The 13,523-nt window shown below is 43.9% G+C and overlaps 1 protein-coding gene across 1 annotated transcript in view; it reads left to right on the top strand.

Moving 5' to 3' along the window:
- The window catches only part of PFKFB1 (6-phosphofructo-2-kinase/fructose-2,6-biphosphatase 1), a 294,172-nt gene that overhangs the window by 98,930 nt on the left and 181,719 nt on the right, over window positions 1-13,523 (top strand). The window lies entirely within an intron of this gene.

Raw genomic sequence — 13,523 nt, 5'->3', positions numbered from 1 at the left:
GATAAACTTCCCAGGTTTATTTTCTCGGGGGGCAGGATCCCTCTTGCATCTGCTGCAGCCCCAAACTTGCCCGCTGCCTCAGTTTCTCCCCACAGGAGATTCCCAGCTGACAAAGGCGCTGAGGGACACCGCGCTCTCCTTCGGGTCCAGCTCCTCTCGCGCCTCTCTGGGTCAGGCCCCCCCCCTCAAAATACCCCCCACTTCCCAGCCAGGCTCCCCTCGACTCCCGGGAGGAGTCTTGTCCGGAGGGGCTTCCCTCGTCGCGGCCAGAGACGCTTCGCCCGAGGCCCGCAGCGGAGGCGAAGCACCGCGGACTCGCACGCCCCGTCCCGGGCTTCTTCCTCCCTTCCGGGCAGGAGCGCCTAACTCCACGGCGGGGATCGAGGCCTTCTCGCGCCCAAGCGGCTGCGCTGCTTCTCGGCGACTCGAGAGGCCTCGGCCAGGCCCGGGATCCTGCTCTTGCTCCGGCTCCTCAATAAAGTTTATTCAAAACCACGAGGGGGGGGAAGGGGGGAGGGAGAGACTCGAGGAGGCGCCGGCGGCCATCTTAGGGGAGGCGCAGCGCGGGACGCCTGGGAAGCCATCTTGGGAAGGGACGGAAGAGAGGCCTGCGTCGTAGAGATACAAAGGGGTAGAGCTGCCGTTCCACATCTGAAAGGCGGGATAGACGCCATTCCCGCCCCTCGCGAGAGGAGCAAAACACCGCAGATCCCCGTTCGGCTCTTTAGGGCGGCCGCGCCGGGGAACTGCGGAACTCCCTGCCTCATGAGATCCAGCGCGCGCTTTTGCTCTGCTTTTCTCAGCGCCTGCTAAGAAGCTCATTGCTTAAGCAAACCTACCCAGATGCTTAGAAAGTCGAGGCAGTGCGAATCTGTTTCAGTATTTTGACTTTCGTGCTTGCTTGCTGAGTTTCGTTGCGGGGGTTGTTGATGTGGGTTTTGTTGCATCTTTATTTCAGATCATGTGACTTGTGTGGAAATTATTCAGTTTGGTGGTGGATTCTTTTAAAGGCTTTTATAGTAACAACAACAACAACAACAACAACACTGGTCAACAACAAATTTGTTGTCTGCGTTTTTTCAGTTGATTTAGGATGAATCTGATGCGCTGAATCCATAAATCACATTGGTTTTGCTCAATCAGGTCAAGTTTTTGAGCTATGGCCACATGCCTTTTTTTACGTTTTTGTTTACATGTACACTTGTGTGGAGCATTTTAGAAGAAGTTGGTGGGGGTAAAATGCCATGTCGAATAATTGTTTTGATTGGAAATGATTATTTTAATGACAAGAAGTATTCAGGTCCAATAGTTCTGGGTGATTATGTCGAAAAAGGATCAGTTTGAAGTCATAAAACCTCGAAATCTTCCATAAATTGGTGCTGGGATCAACAGAAAGAACCGGAGCAGCCTCAAGTAGCCTGATCTTCAATCAGCACATCGTCCTGTAGCTCATTGTGATGAAATTCCAGTGCCTGTCTTCGGAGAACTTCCTGACATCAGTGACGAAGATGCCTCCAGTGTTGAAGGACATGAAGAAGAAGAAGTGGTTCTTGAAGATGATGCTCCACATCCATTTTCCCAAAAGGAGTTGAATGATCTAGTTCATGACCTCAGCTTGTCAAAGGTCTCTGCCGAACTGTTGGCATCCAGATTGAAGGAAAAAACCTCCTCTCTGACAGTGCTCGCATCATCTTCTTCCGCAACAGGCATCAAGAGTCCTCCGTTTTTTCTCGGAAGAGAAGGACTTGGTGTACTGTGCAGATATTGCACAGCTTCTGCTCAAGCTTGGAGTGCCACAGTATGAACCCAAAGATTGGAGACTGTTCATTGACAGCAGCAGGCGATCACTGAAATGTGTTCTGCTACACAACGGCAACCAGTTTGCCTCTATACCTCTGGCTCACTCAAGTACACTGAAGGAGAACTATGGAGCGGTGAAGTATGTGCTGGAGAAAATTGGTTATGATCAGCATAAGTGGTTTATTTGTGTTGACCTGAAGATGGTCAACTTTTTGTTGGGACAACAGTCTGGCTTCACCAAGTACCCATGTTTTCTGTGCATGTGGGATAGTAGGGACCGTGCTCAGCATTACACGAAGAAGGACTGGCCTGTGCGGGAGGAATTGGTGCCTTGCAAAAAAAAGGAACGTCATCAATGACCCTCTGGTGGACAGAGACAGAATACTCTTCCCACCGCTGCACATCAAGCTCAGCTTAATCAAGCAGTTCACCAAGGCTCTGGACAAGGATGGTGACTGCTTCACTTACTTGTGCCAGGCTTTTCCAAGATTGACCATGGAGGAGTTGAAAGCTGGCATCTTTGACGGTCCTCAGATCCGTCAGCTCATCAGAGATCCAGAGTTCGGAAACTCAATGAACGAAGTGGAACTGAAAGCGTGGAAGGCATTAGTTCTGGCAGTGAAGAACTTTCTTGGGAACAATAAGGCCAAAAACTACGCAGAACTTGTCAACAACATGCTGCTGCTTTCAGAAACCTGGGCTACAACATGAGCGTCAAGATGCACTATCTATTTTCACATATGGAACGGTTCCCTGAGAACCTGGGTTCAATGAGTGACGAGCAGGGGGAGAGATTCCATCAGGACATGAAAGAGATGGAGACCAGGTATCAGGGTCTCTGGGACGCAGTCATGATGGCTGACTACTGGTGGACTCTGAAGAGAGACCTCCCTGCTGCTGAGCATTCCAGGAGTTCCGAGAAACGGAGGTTTGAGCCCTGAAGTTTGAAAAATGGTGAAGCAACACGCAATTTACGTGTACTTACCTTTATCAATGCCCACCATTCAGTTTACAGTAAACCTGACCTGATGGAGAGAAACGGATGCCATTTCCTGATTCAGCAGTGCAAAAATACCCTAAATCAATTGTAGAAATCTAGACAACATTCAAAAAGTAAAAAATTGTTGCCCAGTGTAATTTTTTATTTATACCCCGCCCTCCCCAGCCAACGCCGGGCTCAGAGCGGCTTACAAGCAATAATAAAAACAAGTTGAATGATTACAGCTTAAAAACAAAATTAAAATACAACATTAAAATATTACAACATTAAAATAAAATGTAGCCTCAACACAGGAGAAGAAGGAAAAAAGAGAGGGAGGGAATCAAACTGGCTCCAAGCCAAAGGCCAGGCGGAACAACTCTGTCTTACAGGCCCTGCGGAAAGAAGTCAGATCCTGCAGGGCCCTGGTCTCATGAGGCAGAGTGTTCCACCAGGCCGGGGCCAGAGTTGAAAAGGCCCTGGCTCTGGTTGAAGCCAATCTAACTTCCTTAGGGCCCGGGACCAGTAGGGTGTTGCTATTTATGGACCTTGAGGCTCTCCGTGGGGAGTCTTTCTCATATATTAGTTTCACCTTTTAAGTTGAATTACTGAAATAATGAACTTTTCCACAATATTTTAATTTTTCGAGTTTCACCTGTAGTGTAGCTGCCGTTTGGTTGTGAAGAGAGAACTTGCATTATCTGCAATGTTAAGCTGCTTGAATCCACTTTTCCTCCAAGGAGCTACATGGTTCCCCTCTCCCCTCGATTTTACCGTTCTTTTTTTCAAACCGCTTTGATGTTTCTTACAATCAGACAGTGTGCAAACGTGAATGAATGTCCACCAGGGGCTCATTGTGTTGCCGGGTGTTCTGCAAGGAAATCCAGGGAAGCGTGCAGTGAGATGTGGTGGCTCATGCCTAGACAAAACAGCGGGTCTCCCTGGCCTAGACCTTTTGAGGGACTACATAACCCATCATGTCGGGTCATTGGCCACCCCAGGAATGATGGGAGTTATGTCAAGAGGGCCATGAGTGTCCCCTACCCACTGCTGTAGAATACTGTTTGCCTTGAATGTTGGCCTTTGAATGAAGATGGGGACAAGGACAGGCATGTCAGAGGCCTGCTTCAATATTGTAATACACTGTATTTTTCGCTCCATAAGACGCACCTTTTTCCTCCTAAAAAGGGGAAATTTCTATGCGTCTTATGAAGAGAATACTGCGTGGAGGAGGGACGGACGGAAGCCGTGGCTCCCATCCTTCCCTCCCCCGTGGCTCGCTTTAAAGCAGCAAAGTGGGACAGGAACCGCTTACAGGGGTGTAAAGCAAGGACAGCGGGAACCATGTAACCCCCCCGCCCCCTCCTCACTGGGATGGGCGGGCGCACGCCACCCCCTTGAGACACGTGGGCAACGTCCCACATCCCCACAGGTAACGTGTCGCCACGCAAGATCCTCCCTCTGCCACTGGTCTTGCCAGTGGACAGTAGTGCCTTCCTTTGCAGAGGTGTGAAATTTGAAGGGCGGCTGCGGTTTGGTCCTTGTGTTGTTTACGAAGGTGTGAATTAGGTAGGTTTGACTTTAAATGGGAATTGAATCAGATTTCTCCCTCATTCCTCCCTCATATGAAAGCCCCCAGAGCTCTTTGCAAGGAACAAAAAGGAAGAAAGTCCCACTTCTTTTGCCTTTATTAAAATAATTGTGTAGGACCAAACCATATAATCCTTAGATCTAAGGGACTCAATGTGGGAAGCTCATATATTTCCATTGCCTGCCCCCCCTTACTGGGGGATAAAGTCTCTCTTCATTTGTTAATGACAGTGATGATGGTTCTTCATGCCACTGTTGACTGCTGTTCACTTTGCAGTGGTATCTCGGGTTAAGTACTTAATTCGTTCCGGAGGTCCGTTCTTAACCCGAAACTGTTCTTAACCTGAAGCACCACTTTAGCTAATGGGGCCTCCTGCTGCCGCTGCACCGCCGGAGCACGACTTCTCTTCTCATCCTGAAGCAAAGTTCTTAACCCGAGGTAATATTTTTGGGTTAGCGGAGTCTGTAACCTGAAACGTATGTAACCTGAAGCATATGTAACCTGAGGTACCACTGTACATGGTTGAAATATTATTCTGATATACCAGTAGTTTATTAAATAGCTTAGTACAAGATTTGATTCAGAATTTTTTCCCCCTTGTTTTCCTCCTCTAAAAACTAGGTGCGTCTTATGGTCAGGTGCGTCTTATGGAGTGAAAAATACGGAGATCCACTGCAGGCCCAGCCCAAGACATTTTGGCACTTGAGGTGAACCACAAAACGGCACCCCACTGCCCAGAAGAAGGGGCGAGTGAAGATCTACAAGTGGCTGACCCAGCCTCCAAGGAGAGCGGGCAATGTGTTCCTTGGAGGCCAGATCTCCTCCCCCTGTGGACAGGTTTACATACACTATACATGTTTTAAAATATCTGCAGTTCTGCACCGCACTTTCCTTTTCACTCAAGTAACTTGAAGTTATTTGTTCAATGGGTCTACTCCAAGTATGAATTAGATGGACGTCATGCCAAATGAGTGGCTGCAGGGACACCATGAAGGAACACCTGAAATTCGGATGAGGCCGAATTCTTCACTTCTGCAGAGCTGCAGCAGACACATAGCACCGAAAGTGACACGACACCTTTCTTTCAGACCTTGTACCTTTACAAAGCTTAAAACACAGGAGTACAAACACACCGTTTATTTATTTTTTACTAAAAGAATAGAATTTATTAAGCACTGTAAGTCTCTCTCCATCATCAACAGATGAACAACGCGCCAGGATTCCACCAGCAAAAAACATTCCCAAAAGACACCCAAGCTTTCTGATTGCAAACCTACTGCGAGTTTCCCCTGATTTAGAGCAACCTGTCCAAACTTACACTGATTAAGAAACCCAACAACCTATGGAGCTTGGTGTGGGGTGCAAGGATTGGGGAGATGGGGATTTGTTTATCAAGGTTGGGGTAGTAAAGATAACATTTATCCATCCACTAAGAACAGGTGTTAATATAGCATAAAAAGAAAATCCATTTTAAAAAAGAAGGAATAAATAATGAATTTATCCCACATAAATAAAGCATGAACTTGCAATTGACAGGGGATCACTAACAAGAAAAGGAAAAATCAGATTTACTCTGTTCATCAAAAATTGGTTTGTATGCTTTTTTTCCCTTTAAAGCTAAAATCTCAGGCTAAACATTTTAAAAGGTGGTCATGGGGAGATATATATGGTAAAAATGCAACTTTCAAGGTTATTCAAAGAGGGTGTGTGAGGGGAAAGATTGGCTTAAAGTAACAACTGAGATTGAAGTTTTTACTTTTAAAATCTTACTAGGCATTTAGTTACTATCAACAAAGCATCTACCAAAATACAAGAGCAATGGTTATAAGTCAGAAAAAGTGTACATCCCGTCTGCGAGGGTAATATTATAGACAGATAAAGTGTACGCGGGAAGCGGGGGGTTGGTCTTTCAAAACGGAGTCAGAAAAAAATTCTAATCTTAAAAAAAAAAAAAACCTAGAAAATGAGCGACTTTATGCAATGAGCGGTAAATAGCAATTAAAGACTGAAAGATCTCTAAACAGGTGTGTGTTAGATTTCTTTTAAACAATAAAAATGGGACTTACAAAATAGATTGGTGTGGGGGTAATTGGAAGGATTAAAATTAAAAATAGAAGAACATGCATATTTAGCAAAATACATGTCAGGTAAGTTAGCTACTATAATGATTCAACTTCGGTAGTAAAATTATGCTAACAAGGTTAAAAAAAAATTGTAGTTAGCTTATGATTCATCTTGCAGCTTGATCCTAATAACATTTACTTGGAAAGAAACACCATTATTTCAGTGGGCTTACACCCAAGTAAGTATACTGAGGATTTGCAGCCTAGGTTACAGTTGCGTGATAGGGGGAAATGTTGGTGCTTTGTGCCAACTGGCCACTGAGTGGCCCTGTGCCTTCCTCACAGGCTCTAGCATACACACGTTTAATCTGTGGACCGGGATACCCCTATATTCCCCTCCACAAGAATTCAAGTCCCTGTCATAATGTCTGTGACTTCCCCCCAGGGACCCAAGGGCTCGCTTGCTTGTTTGCGTATGAATCCAAGGAAAGGTGGAATTCTAAACGACATCAGAAAAAATTTAAAAGCTGCCCCTGAAAAGGCTTCAAAGTCTTTTCAAGTACTGTTAAGTATATTTGGACAAAATAACCCTCTAACTGGTTGGCTAAGTTGACTAGTAGCCATCCTTGGGAACGGCTAGCCAGAGGCATATCCCGCATTGCTGCCTTAGGATGGGATGAAATATTTGGAAGAGAAATGCAGGAAATATTGGTCAGTAGGCTGGCTTTAAAAGGCCCCCCTCCACCCCACCCCCCACAAAACAATGAAGGCAGCATGCTAAAATCCATGCCTTTGATTGTATGGTTTAGATCCTTATGAAGACTTCAAGAAACATGCTTAGAGGAGAATCTTGAATTGGAGCCTAGTACAGGAAGTTAAAAGTATTAGATTTGTTCCCACTTCAACTCATATTAAAAAGGAACTTTTCTTTGTCTTAGAGGCAGTGCTATTTTTCTAGAAAAAGAGGTGCTGGAACTCACCATGAACTCCTCCCTTGTTCTCTTATAATGGCAATAGCGCCCACATAAGAGGAGCCAGAACTGAATTCCGGTGAGTTCTGGCTGAAAAAAATCCCTGCTAAGAGGAAGAAGATTTGGACACAGGAACATATTTCGCCTTCCTTATGAGCATTTAAGGTCCACTGCACAGTGCAGGGGAAAGTCATATTACTTCAGATAATTCTCAGCATCAAAGTTAGTAACACAGCAATTATTTTTAATAAACACGATCCCTACAGCTGTTGTTAATGGACCTTACTCCATTGGGGATCAATGGCTCTGGATGTGGGATGCAGATCCAGTGACTTCAAAGGAACTCTGCCAAGATTGTACCATCCAAGGATCCAGCCCTGGAGAGAGTCCAAAGTGTTACACAGGCCAAATGAAAAGCAGGAACGCCGCATTTGAGAGCTCCGCTCTCAAAGAATGAACAACGCAGCTCAACATAATCTTTGGGTCCAATTGATACCACAATTACCTCAGGGTCACCCTCAGAGGGGAAACCTGATGTTTGTTCATGATTAGGACATTCATTTCACAAAGTCACAATCCATTCAAGCTCTACATTTTTGCCTCTTTGTTATACAATAGTTCCCACAGGCAGCACTGCAAGATGCTTGAAAAGTCCTTAATTTTACAGACAGCCTGCAATGCTAAGCTGACAAATTTCTGGAAACGTGGAGAAAAGAGGTCTCGTTACAGATGCCTGAGGAATTTTATTTCTGTGAATTCTGATGCAAAGTGACCCGATCCAGACCCCCTGTGAATTAGAATTTAGTTATCCTTAGATTTTGCATTTATCTGAATTAATGAGACACAGGGATTGTCTCAAAAAAGTAACAAAATTCCTAGTTTAAATGTTTAGAAATGTATATACAGAGTTAAAATACGTTTTCAGATACAAATTTTCATATGGATTCAAATTAAATCCAGAGTAATGCAGAAACTGAATGGAATGGATTTATGAATGAAGACACATGAAACAGACTGATCCATCCATCACAAGGCCACGTACTGACCTCCCCTTTTGTGCGTCTTAGGATCAAGAGAAGTATATTCAGAGTTATTATATCTACATTCAAGGACTGTAGCTTTCTGGTCTCACAAAAGGATCTGAATTTTGAAATCTGCACTTTAAAAAAATTTGAAGTTTGCAAATCAGGGCTTCATTATTATTATTTTTAAGTAAGCAAACTTTTTTGTTATAAAAAATAGATATGGAGCCATCTAGTTATGGCTAGGTGCATTTGCAGAGACTCCTGGTTCCTGGTTCTATAGGCAAAAGCACCTCCGATATTAGCTTCAGATTCAAAAGCTGCAAGAAATGGGGAACCAGCACTGTTTCGCCGCAAGGTTAAACATGACAACATAAAGCTGCTTTAAGAGTTAGAAAGAGCCCTCTTTCAATAGTCAAGTATCATTTTCTCAAAGGACTTTGGCTCATCTCATTCCAACCAAAGCAGAGCCACCTTTGCCCAACAGTCATAGCTGAACTACACTTCTGATCTACGAGTGCTATCAACACCAAGGAACGAAAGCTTCTCCACTTTCCCCAGAAGCAAGGCTAACTTCTACAGGACTGCAAGTTTTAGAATCTTCCAGCTCAACCACAGCAGAGTTATCTCAGTGCCTCCAGAGATCATTTGCGCTTAGGGGTGGTGATGCCTGAATTCTTGTATCACACAAATTGCAGTCTCCAGTCTGTACATGACTAGCTCCAATTCTGCATGCTGGAGCCAAACAAGCTTGGGGAAAAAGGTATTTGCTTAGCTGCAGTACATTCTAAATGATGGGGAACCAGACCTCTGAGGGCAATCATCCGGCTATTGCTTCTCATTAGGTTTATAAAAGATAGGTCAGGTTAGCTTGACTCTTGCATCATAACATGATGTCCATCACATCAGAGATGCTCTTTTACATTCAGTAACACTAGTGGGAATGGTAGCATTATCCAACTGCAATTAAGCTAAAGTCCATAGATATGCATGAAGGGTGTTTTGTCATTTGGAAACCTAGGAATTTTCATCTACCTCTTTGGCTTTCATGCAACACTGAGCTTCAAATTAAATTCCTCAAGATTAATGATCCCCTTCCCACCTGGAAGTATCCACAATTCTCATAAGAGATATTTTAAAGATGCATGTTGCCTGCTACCTTTTTGGCTGAGCAAGCAGTGAGCAATTCTGAACAATACCACATCCGTTTTTGAATTTAAAGGAAAACTTATCTAGGATTTTTGTCAAGTGAATCTAGAGTAGAGTGACTTCAAACTTTATTTTGCCTAGCTTGCAAGGAAGAGACCATGTTGAAGTGTACTTCCCACAGTTAAAACAAGATAAAATCTATAATCAGATACCAAATTCTTCTTCCTGTATAAATTATACAAGTAACACACATTTTCAGTCTTATTTTGCATAATTCATTTGTTTTTTTTTAAAGGTTTTGCCAAATTTAGCCTGGTTCTAATGGGCACTACATAGCAGGGAAGCCCTACCCTGAAAGTGAAAAACTTATCCAGCCACTCCTGCTGCCCACAAACTTCCGAGGTTTATTTTAGTATCCATAAAAATTAGAAAGATTTGTTTTTAAAGACTGGGCCCAGTATCACATTCTGTACTCCCACAGAATCACGGAATATATAAATGTTTGGGATAAGGGCTTCCCAAAACTTTCCTATTTTTGGCTCCATTTGCACCATACGTTTAAAGCATGGCTTCCCTCAAATGATTTGTTAGGGTGCCAAGGGCTGTTAGGAGACCCCAATTCACATCACAGCTACAATTCCCAGCATTTCCTGGCAAGAGGGATTGTTACACCACCCTGCTTACAGTGGTACGGTACTGTTTCAGATGTGTAGTACAGATGGGACTGCACTAATGGCTACAGTCTGCACAGACAGACAGACAAAGTCAAATCAATCCCGCCACCTAATCAATAGCTTGCCTGGTGGCATTGCTAAGAGGTTAAAAAGGGGGGGCCAATCTGCTCCAGTTGCAAAGGTTTCAAGCACTGGAAATATGCTCCAGCTGCTCCCCTGGGCTACATGATATCAAAGCAATATAGCTGCATGCTCAGAGGCCTGTGCGACTGCAGGCATGGCTCAAGCGGGCAGGCGTCTTTCTAGTTCTGGGGTGAGACCTCAGAACTGGCAATGGTTATGTTGCTTGGAAATGTGTGCCATTGGTCAGGAGAGGAAGTTGTCTTCCTTCCCAGCGAATACTGTCAAAGCTAAAAGCAACTGAAACGCCCCCGAGAGAGAAAGAGAGTGTTAAATCCCTCCTCTCAAATTCACCATTTAAAGTTGCAATCCCACTCCTCAAACTTCATATGACAACTGCATGCCCAACTGAAGAGGTTGAACAGTGTCTCATTTGTGACAGGAAGTATTATCGTGTAAGGAAGATTTACATTTACTCTTCACACCTGGGAAGAAAGTGTTTTTCTGTTATCATCAAGCCAAACCCAGATCAGAGGACGTTCAGCGACAGGGCACAATTAAAACTTAAAACACTTCCTTGTTCTCCACCAGCTTCCCAAGACTGCTGGTTTAATCCACTTGAGGCTGAAGCAAGGGCCTTTTCTGAAAACCCCAATTCTAAAACCCTCGATATGCAATTTTAAGTTCTGTCTTACTTTACAGTCATAGCATACCAATGAGAATAGGACTGAAGACGGTTCAAAAAGGAATACACCCCTGCCTACAGCTGCAATTTTTCAAAATCTACACTGGGTTCTTTCTATTGCTTAATTAGAACATTTAATGCTTAATTAGGAAGATTTAATTCATAGTTCATTGACAATGCCTTTTTGCTTCCTATATATACTGTAATCCCAGATCATACACCCTTTCTAGTAAAATCATTTCTAGGAGCTGGGAAAGATCTTTCCTGAAAATTATTAGCTGAAAATACTGTTCTTAGTGTGAGTTGGTTCATCCTGTTACCACTTTACAGAAAAAAATGGGGATTTAACACTCAGATTTGATATGCAAATAAATTTTAAAAAGAATGTATGTATGGGAGAGTCAGGTTCTGGAAGCCTGCAATGCTGTGTAGTATATACCTACTGCATTCCTGAATTTCAAGAGACTATCAAGATTCCAGTAGCTACAAGCCAAATTCTGCAAGGGACATCAATGAACAATGGACAAATTTCAATTAAATAAATATAACAGACTGAGACCTATTCGGAGATAACTGTAGAACAAGGATTTCTGACTCACATGTGTTTAACAATAGCAACAGCAAAACAAGTCTGTCTATCTGCTGAAATGAAGGAAGGATGTGAGATTACCAAGAGTGAATGGCTCCATTCACTTCCTGTACTCTAAATCAAGTCTGGGATATGTACCGTATTTTTTGCTCTATAAGACTCACTTTTTCCCTCCTAAAAAGTAAGGGGAAATGTGTGTGCGTTTTATGGAGCGAATGCAGGCTGCACAGCTATCCCAGAAGCCAGAACAGCAAGAGTGATTGCTGCTTTCACTGCGCAGAGATCCCTCTTGCTGTTCTGGCTTCTGAGATTCAGGATATATTTTTTCTTGTTTTCCTCCTTCAAAAACTAGGTGTGTCTTGTGGTCTGGTGCGTCTTATAGAGTGAAAAATACGGTAATTCTGAAAAGCATGTATTTTGCACTAGGGTCCTAGATCTTGATTCAACAACAAAAAACCCAAGTATATTCCACAGTCTTGAAGTTTGATGACTCCCAATTAATGACTGCAAAAGGGACTGGGAAAGGGCTTAGAAATGCATAGGTAAGAAAAGAAGGAAGGTCAACTGTGCTGAAAAACTTCTCTTGCATCCTTCCCGTCCCACATCCCCCTTCCAAATAAATGTTTGATGGACAAACAATAGGAAACAGACGTTCCCTTTATGCCCTCCTGTGAACATCTTAAGGACATCTAGCTTGTTGCCACTGGAAACAAGAGTACCAAAATTCTGGTTTGACTCAGCAAGGTAGCTCTTCCATTCTCAGAAATCTCCGGTGCATTGCGCCTCCATCACAAAGGCTAGAAACCAGTTTTAGAAAACAGCTTTACTGGAATCCTCACAAGACCCCAACAATTAAGGCTCAGACAGAGCAATCTGACACCTGTCTATTCAGAAGCAAGTCCCACTGAATTCAATGAAATGTACTCTGTGCAAGAGGGGGGGGGTATAGGATTACAGGCTTAAAGCCCCAATGAAAAGGGGATTGGACAAAAGCATGGGCCATAAAGCTATCAATGGCTACTAGTCATGATCGCTAGGTTGCCTCCACCAGTACCAGAGGCAGAAGGAAGAGGAGACCACGATTGGAGAGGGTCTTGCCTGTGGGCCTCCCACTGGGGCAAACAGCTTGCTGGACTAGATAGGCTTTGGGTCTGATCCAGCAAGGGCTTTGTAAATTCTTCTTCTGGATCACAGACTTCACCCAGCTTTGGAAACATCTAACCCTAACAATAGAGAATCAGAAGCCTTTGGGGGCAGGTAGGCTTTGGTGATTTATGTATACAGTATTGCAGAGCCCCCTAAAATGTGCTTCTGCTTGGATAACTTTGTGGCATATAAATCTGGCAAAACGTTTTTCTTTCTGGATTCCTCCCCACCCTGCTATTCAGAACAGAACTGCCTGTCATATTTTCAGCAAAAGAAAATGTTTCCATTTTCAATACATTTGAACAAACAGGAATTTCTAAAACTTGGGGAGTTTGGTTTTCAGCTGCTTTGAACAATAATTTTAACAAGATAGGAAAGGGTCCCCACTGGGGTGCAGGGTAGCTTACGATCCAAATTACCCTCCTGCACTTTAAATCAGTGCCCCCTCCAACCTTTGGAAACCCTTCCCTGCTTCCTAAAATCCTGCCTGGTTCCCCAGCTATACAGGCCATCCTCTTGCCCAACTAACTGCTCTAGATGTCAACCTAAATAGAGCATTGCCTTCTCCCAACTGTTGGCTACAGAGTTCTCACTAGAGTTTCTGATACAGAGAGGAGATGACTTTTTCTAGCAGCTGTAGGTCACACCCCACCCTAGAGGTCCAGCACACCCCATTCCTCCTAGAGGAATCTTTTAGCCCCTTGGAAGATCCCAACACACAGTATGAACACCAC

The sequence above is a fragment of the Podarcis melisellensis genome (assembly GCF_964234715.1).
Source record: "Podarcis melisellensis genome assembly, chromosome: 17".
Lineage (NCBI taxonomy): Eukaryota > Metazoa > Chordata > Lepidosauria > Squamata > Lacertidae > Podarcis > Podarcis melisellensis.
The sequence above is the reverse complement of the archived record's forward strand: the minus strand, read 5'-3'. Positions and strand labels throughout refer to the sequence as shown.